We start from the raw sequence: 6,000 nt of genomic DNA, 5'->3' as shown, positions 1-6,000 counted from the left end.
GGAATGACTTCATGTCTTGCACACTGAGAGTGTTAATTTAGCATATAAATATTTCTCTACCTGGTGTGGTTTCTGCTGCTTTCTGGGAAACAGCAGAGATTAAAAATACCTCATATCTTGTTGCTTGGTGTTTTCAGATCCAATATTTTGCTCTTTTCCTGATGCCTCACTGTGACCTGGCTGAAGGCTGAGTCAGTCTGTTGGTGGCTGGCTACCGAGGGCTACAGCCTTCTGTCACGTTTTGATTGTGGAGGATCCTGGTTTCCTGCCTAAAGCATCGGGTGCTGGGCTGAAGTTATTGACTCTAGAGAGCACCTGATGCAAGGCAGCCATCAGAATTTGGTGGGAGAGGGGACAGCATGTGCAGTGCAGAAGCTGAGCTCTGAGGTTTTGGGAAGCAGTGGGACAACTGGAGCTCTTTGAGTTGCTGGGGAAATTGCTCCCAGATGGACATGGGATCTGGGGTGTGTGTGCACTCTCTGCTCTCAGCTGTTGCCATTCCCCTCCATGTGCCAGGCGGTGCTGCTGGGGAAGCCTTCCAGAGTCTCCCTAGGGTAGGGCCTGGGGCTGTGCCCTCACCAGTGACACAAATACCTCCTCCCTAAACTGAGCTTCAGACCTCCTGAGCACAGGCATCTGTTCAGGAGCCACTGAATTACGCACAAGGGGTTTTTCCCTTATACTGCTGGGTTTATTTTCCCATACATTTTCCCCTGCTGATAGTTCTATTTTCCCAGCATGTCTGACTTGTGCCTTCTCAGTACCTCTGCAGGAACAAGAGCAGAAGCTAAACACGTGCTTAATTGCCTCACAAACTGTTTAAAATTCTTAGATAATTGATGTCTGATAGATTGGTTTTTCTTGTCTGCTCAAGCTAAATTAGGCTAACAGCAGCCAGAGGTGGCTGGTGAGTTGTTCTTCCAGTCCTGGGAAAGTCTCTGTTGGCAGAATATTCAACAACCATCACCGAATCCTGTGCTTCAGGAAGGGGCCACTTCTCAGGTGAGGAAGAGAAAGGTGAATTTATTGTGATGAATGATCCTTCAGAGCACTAACATGGGCTTCTGGCAGTATAACTCTGAATAATGGTGTTGCTTCCTCCTGATTCTCATCTCAGTCTTGTGCTTGGGAGCAGTAAGTGCATTCCCCTACTTTATGGTTTCCTTTTTACATTTGTTTGCCTTTAAACACATCACTCAAGATGATCATTGCAATACAGCAGTTTGTCTTAAATTCCCCATCTTTCTCAAATGCTCATCACGAATACTAAAAAACTGATGTTGTACAAAGTTCTGGATTTTTTCCCCAACTTAACTACAAGCAAGTCTCAGATTTTAAACATGTTAGAGATCTCTTTAAAATCTTATCTATAACTGACATAATTATCTGCTCAGACAAGTTGTGGCAAAAGGCCAATCACTAAGAAGAATCTCAGGCATTATGCTCTTATTTTTAAGTTAAATCAAGGAATGATCCCCAAACCCTCACCATTTCATTTATTAGGTCTTTCTCAAAAAAAAAAAAAAAAAAAAAAAATAAGAAAAGCAGAGCTGCTGTGCATTCAGAGAAGCAGAATTTGAGCTCTTGTTTTTATTTAAGCCTCAGAAACCATCAGCTCCTTAGTAACCAGAGGTGTGTCTGCTAAGAACAATCTGTCACCTGTCACAGGGCTTTTAAGTGACTGATTTCACATCCAGAGCTAAGACAGATAATTGACAAAATCATGCAGACTTCAGCTGAGGAAAGTGATAATTTTTTTTAGCATTATGCACAAAAGGCTGCTTTTTCAGTTAATTTCATATTCTTAGACAATTTCAAACTGTAGTTACAAAAAATGTCATGTGAATTGATTGTAGCTTATTTGTAAAGCTCTGTCAGATACAAGTAGTCCAAAGTCTGCAGATTTATGTAAGTGTTGGTTAAATGTAATTTCTTCATAATTAAACCAGCTAAGTTTCTGAAAAGTTTCCAGAATCCCCTTTAACACGTATTCACTGATATTTTAGCAAAACACTAACCTCCCAAAGTCTTTAAGCCTACTGATAATTTCAGATTTATTAAGTTTGTTAGTATAATTCTTGGGGAAAAAACAAGTCGTAGAGAATCTTGAAAATGGCTCTGTAGGCAACAGCCACAGATGGAAAATTTGATAAAGGTTAGAGAGGTCAGAGATGAAGCTGGTGGCTTCTGTGCTGAAGGGTTTGAAGGAACCTTCTCAGCAAGGAAACTTCCTCCTGCTCCTGCATGGTTAATACCTTTCTGGCTCTGCCCCAGTTACTGACCGAGGAACTTCCATCTGGGGAAAAATTCTGCTAGTTACTGGAAGTGAAGTTCTCACATACATATTGCCCTCAGACAGAGAAACCAAATGCATGAGACAGTTAAAAAAACCAACCCAAAACCTGTGCTGTTTTAGCACTGATCAGGATACACAGATTTCATATATGGCATTTGCTGGACTCACCTGCAGCAGTTCTGGGTGTGTATCTGCCAGCCCTGGTTTCTCCTCCTGGTGCTGAGGATGCTGAGTCTCAGTGCTGGGGCACAGCAGCGGCAGGACAGCAGCAGGGAGCTGAAGGAACTCCTTGGTTTGCAAGACAAAGCTACAGAGGAAATATTCAGTGACACTATCAAAAGGCCCCTCTGTTGTGATCTGAGATAGAGTTCACTTATCACTGTGTGATCAAATTGCATTTGTCAGATTCTTAGATAACAATTTGCACAGGGCTGTTGGGTGATTTTCCCAAACTTTGTGTGCTGCTGTGGGAAAGGGACACTGGGAACCAACTTTGAAACTTACTCCACTGCTGTCACAACTGTGGGTCAGGCAAATTCTAGACTGATTTGAAAGTTGATGTGTTTGCTGAATAAAAAGGGACCAGTTGAACAATCTGGGAGTCAGATGTGAGCACTCATCCCCTGATTGGAGAGTTTGGCTGTCTCAGGGGCAGCCTGAGGCTTTGAGAGCAGAGGGAGGGATGGACTGGCATCCCTGAGCTGGCAGGGTTGCTGTCTCTGCTGGGCTGGGTGAGTCACCCAGGGTGCTGAGCTGAACTGACTGTGTGCTGCTGTTCTCCACCTTTTATCACACTGCTGTCCAAGGCTGTTTTGTTAGAACAGAAAAGGAGTTAACACTGACAACACAACTCTCTAAATAACACTGTAAGATAGAATAAAGATTTTGAAAACAAATCTATCCTTTACTCACTGGGTTCCTACAAGGCATACAGTCTTTCTTCTACAGGTTCCTTGAATTCCTCTCTTCTGTCCAGGCTCTTGCCTTGTCTTCTGAACATCTCCTTATCTTCTGACCAAGCTTAGCCTGAGTCAGATACAGAACCTGGCTCCTCTGGTTGCTTTGTGGGACCTGTGGGACCCATCTCCTGGCTCTGTTCTGGCCCCAACCACTTAGGCAGCACCATGGCTCTGTGCTTTTCCTAGAACTCCTGAGTGCTAAGCCATGGCTGGACCAGCTGGAGCACAAAGCCAAGCACTTTGCAAACTCATCAGAAAACGACTGAGCTGTTCTGTCAGGGAATGCTGCCCGCCTGGGTGAGAGGTGTTCAGAGGAGGTGGAGTGCTTTGAGACAAATTGCTCATCCAGGAAGAAAGGCACTAGGCTGGAAAGCTGATTCCCTCACATCAGCCTCTACCCTCTCTGGCAAGGCTCCAAGGAACATCTGAGCCTTTTCTGACATGAGCTGGGAGGAAGGTTCTGAAGCAAACCTGGGAAAGGCTACATGATGGCAAGCTTACTCAATCCTGAAAACTCCATCCATGCCAAACAAGCTCCTTTCAGGTATGAGTGTTTTGTTACCCCCATGACAGATTTAAATCAGGTGGGAAAGCACCTTATGTACTAAATCAAGAGGCAGCCAATGCCAGTGTGTAGGTAACTGAATCATGCCCTGCCTGTCCAGCAGCTTGAGTCCAGCGAGCCCAAGCAGAGCTCCCCTCTCTGTACATTTAATCTCTACCATATATATATATATTATATATGCATTATTCTTTTGCTGTCCTCTTCCATGGAGCGACACTATGTTCTTTTAAGCACTTTATTGATCAGCTAAACTTATAAGTAAAAGCAGATCTTTGGCAAATCATGTGTCTGTTCATGCTGTGTGTCTTTGACACTGCAGTTACTGGCATTCGTGAGCTGCACACTTCTCCTATAAAACACCAATCTGTCTTCTGTGCAGCATTGTTGCTCCTTTGAAGGATTACAGACCATCAAGTTCTGCCTCTAAATTAAGAGGTATCTAATTGCTTGTTAGTTGTACTGTAAAGTTCTTTATGACTTCAGTAATTAGTGTTTATACTCCTCAGGCCTGTGTAGATGCACTTTAACATTGCATAAGGAGATGAAACACTCCACAACAGAATATGCATTGCTCCCAGGATTTCCAGTTTTATATCCTCAAGTTTTGTGGAGCCTTGCTGAGTGAGCCTCCCCATAAATTGGGTCATGGGTAACCTGGTGTAGTCATTTTGAGTGGATTTTGCAGCAGAGATGAAGAAAAATATTCACAGGAAGATACCAGGATTGTGTAGCTCTCACTGCACCAATGAACTTTTCAACTACAAACACTTGTTTTTTGGTGCTATGATCAACTGTCATTTGTAGGACTTAAAAAAAAAAAGTTTGATGTCTGATTTGGCTGCCTTCAGCATTTCTGTGTTATTGACAACATTTTTGTAAAATGTTGGATCAACTTCTAGAAACATCAAAATTCATGCTAGAAATTAATTCCACCCTACTGGCATCTGCTTCCAAATATCCTTTGTGATTGCCTGATCATTATTCAAGGCTGTTTTCTGCTGAAGGTATTACCTGCAGGTGCAAGCACTGCACTAAGCTGAACAGGCACAAGGCTGTAGACATCTATCCTGCCTCCTTCCAAGGGAGATGTGAGTCACTGCTGTGGTGGGCACAGCTGAGCTTCACACCACCGGTGCTGATCATCGACCACAGGCCTCCACCACACTGCCTCACCTGGGCTGTGGAGTTTCTCTTGTTAGATTAAATACCTCTTTATACTTTCATGGACTCCTTCCAAATGAAACTCAATTGAGTAATTAATAATATGGAGGGAGAGTTAAGTTTTTTAAGTTCTGCATGCTTTTGTGCCAATTATTCCATCAAAGACTGGCTCGCTTTGTTGCTACAGAGCTTCTCAGCGAGCCATGACCTTGGTTTATTAAATAATACATGTATTTCTGAGAGCAACTTATGTAAGAGTAGGCCTGTCCAACAAGTCTGATGTTTGACCACTCAGTGTATGAAAGCAAACCCTGAATAAAGAGTGCCCTGCTCAGCATCTGGGTAAGAGGGACAGGCAGCCTCACAGTGCTGCACTTGTCTCTAAGCCACCATTGCTGCCTTTACTATTTGCACTCAAGGTGCTGCAGCACAGTCTCCTTGCAGCCTCTTGGATGTCTCACCACATGCTCCACACATGGATCAGATCTGGTGCATCTGCTGGCTCGATGCCGGCCTGGACTTTGCAGGGCAAACAATAAATTTCTGCCCCCAGATATGGTAACAGCGCTGCCTCTTGTGTTGGTGTGAGCTGTACCCACCAGTAAGGAGCTAAGGGGATCTGAAGTTTCTGCTCCTTCCTCCTCCATCTCCTCCTCCTCTCCTGGCTGGGGTTTGGGGCTGCACAGGCTGTCAGTGGCACAGGGCAGGTGGTGCAGGCTGTCCTGGGGTACCTGCAACTTCTCCAAAACCGCTTTCACACCACAGGCAGGGCAACACAGCGATGAGTCTCTCTGCTCCTGTTAGAGCAAAGCAAATCTGTTAGCTTTAAATCTTAGAAGTCATTTTCATAACATCATTTCTGCAGCAGCCAGTTTCCATGGAAACCAAGAAACGACTGGCAGCATGCATAGGAAAGAAGACAGCTGACCTGATTGTCCTTCCCTGGCCCCTGTGGATGGGCTTCCCTCAGCCTGCACATGCACATCCTTTGCTCATTGCTGTGAGATGGACACGCCCAG

Source organism: Melospiza georgiana, chromosome 3, assembly GCF_028018845.1.
Source record: "Melospiza georgiana isolate bMelGeo1 chromosome 3, bMelGeo1.pri, whole genome shotgun sequence".
Lineage (NCBI taxonomy): Eukaryota > Metazoa > Chordata > Aves > Passeriformes > Passerellidae > Melospiza > Melospiza georgiana.
Note: the sequence above shows the minus strand (reverse complement) of the source record.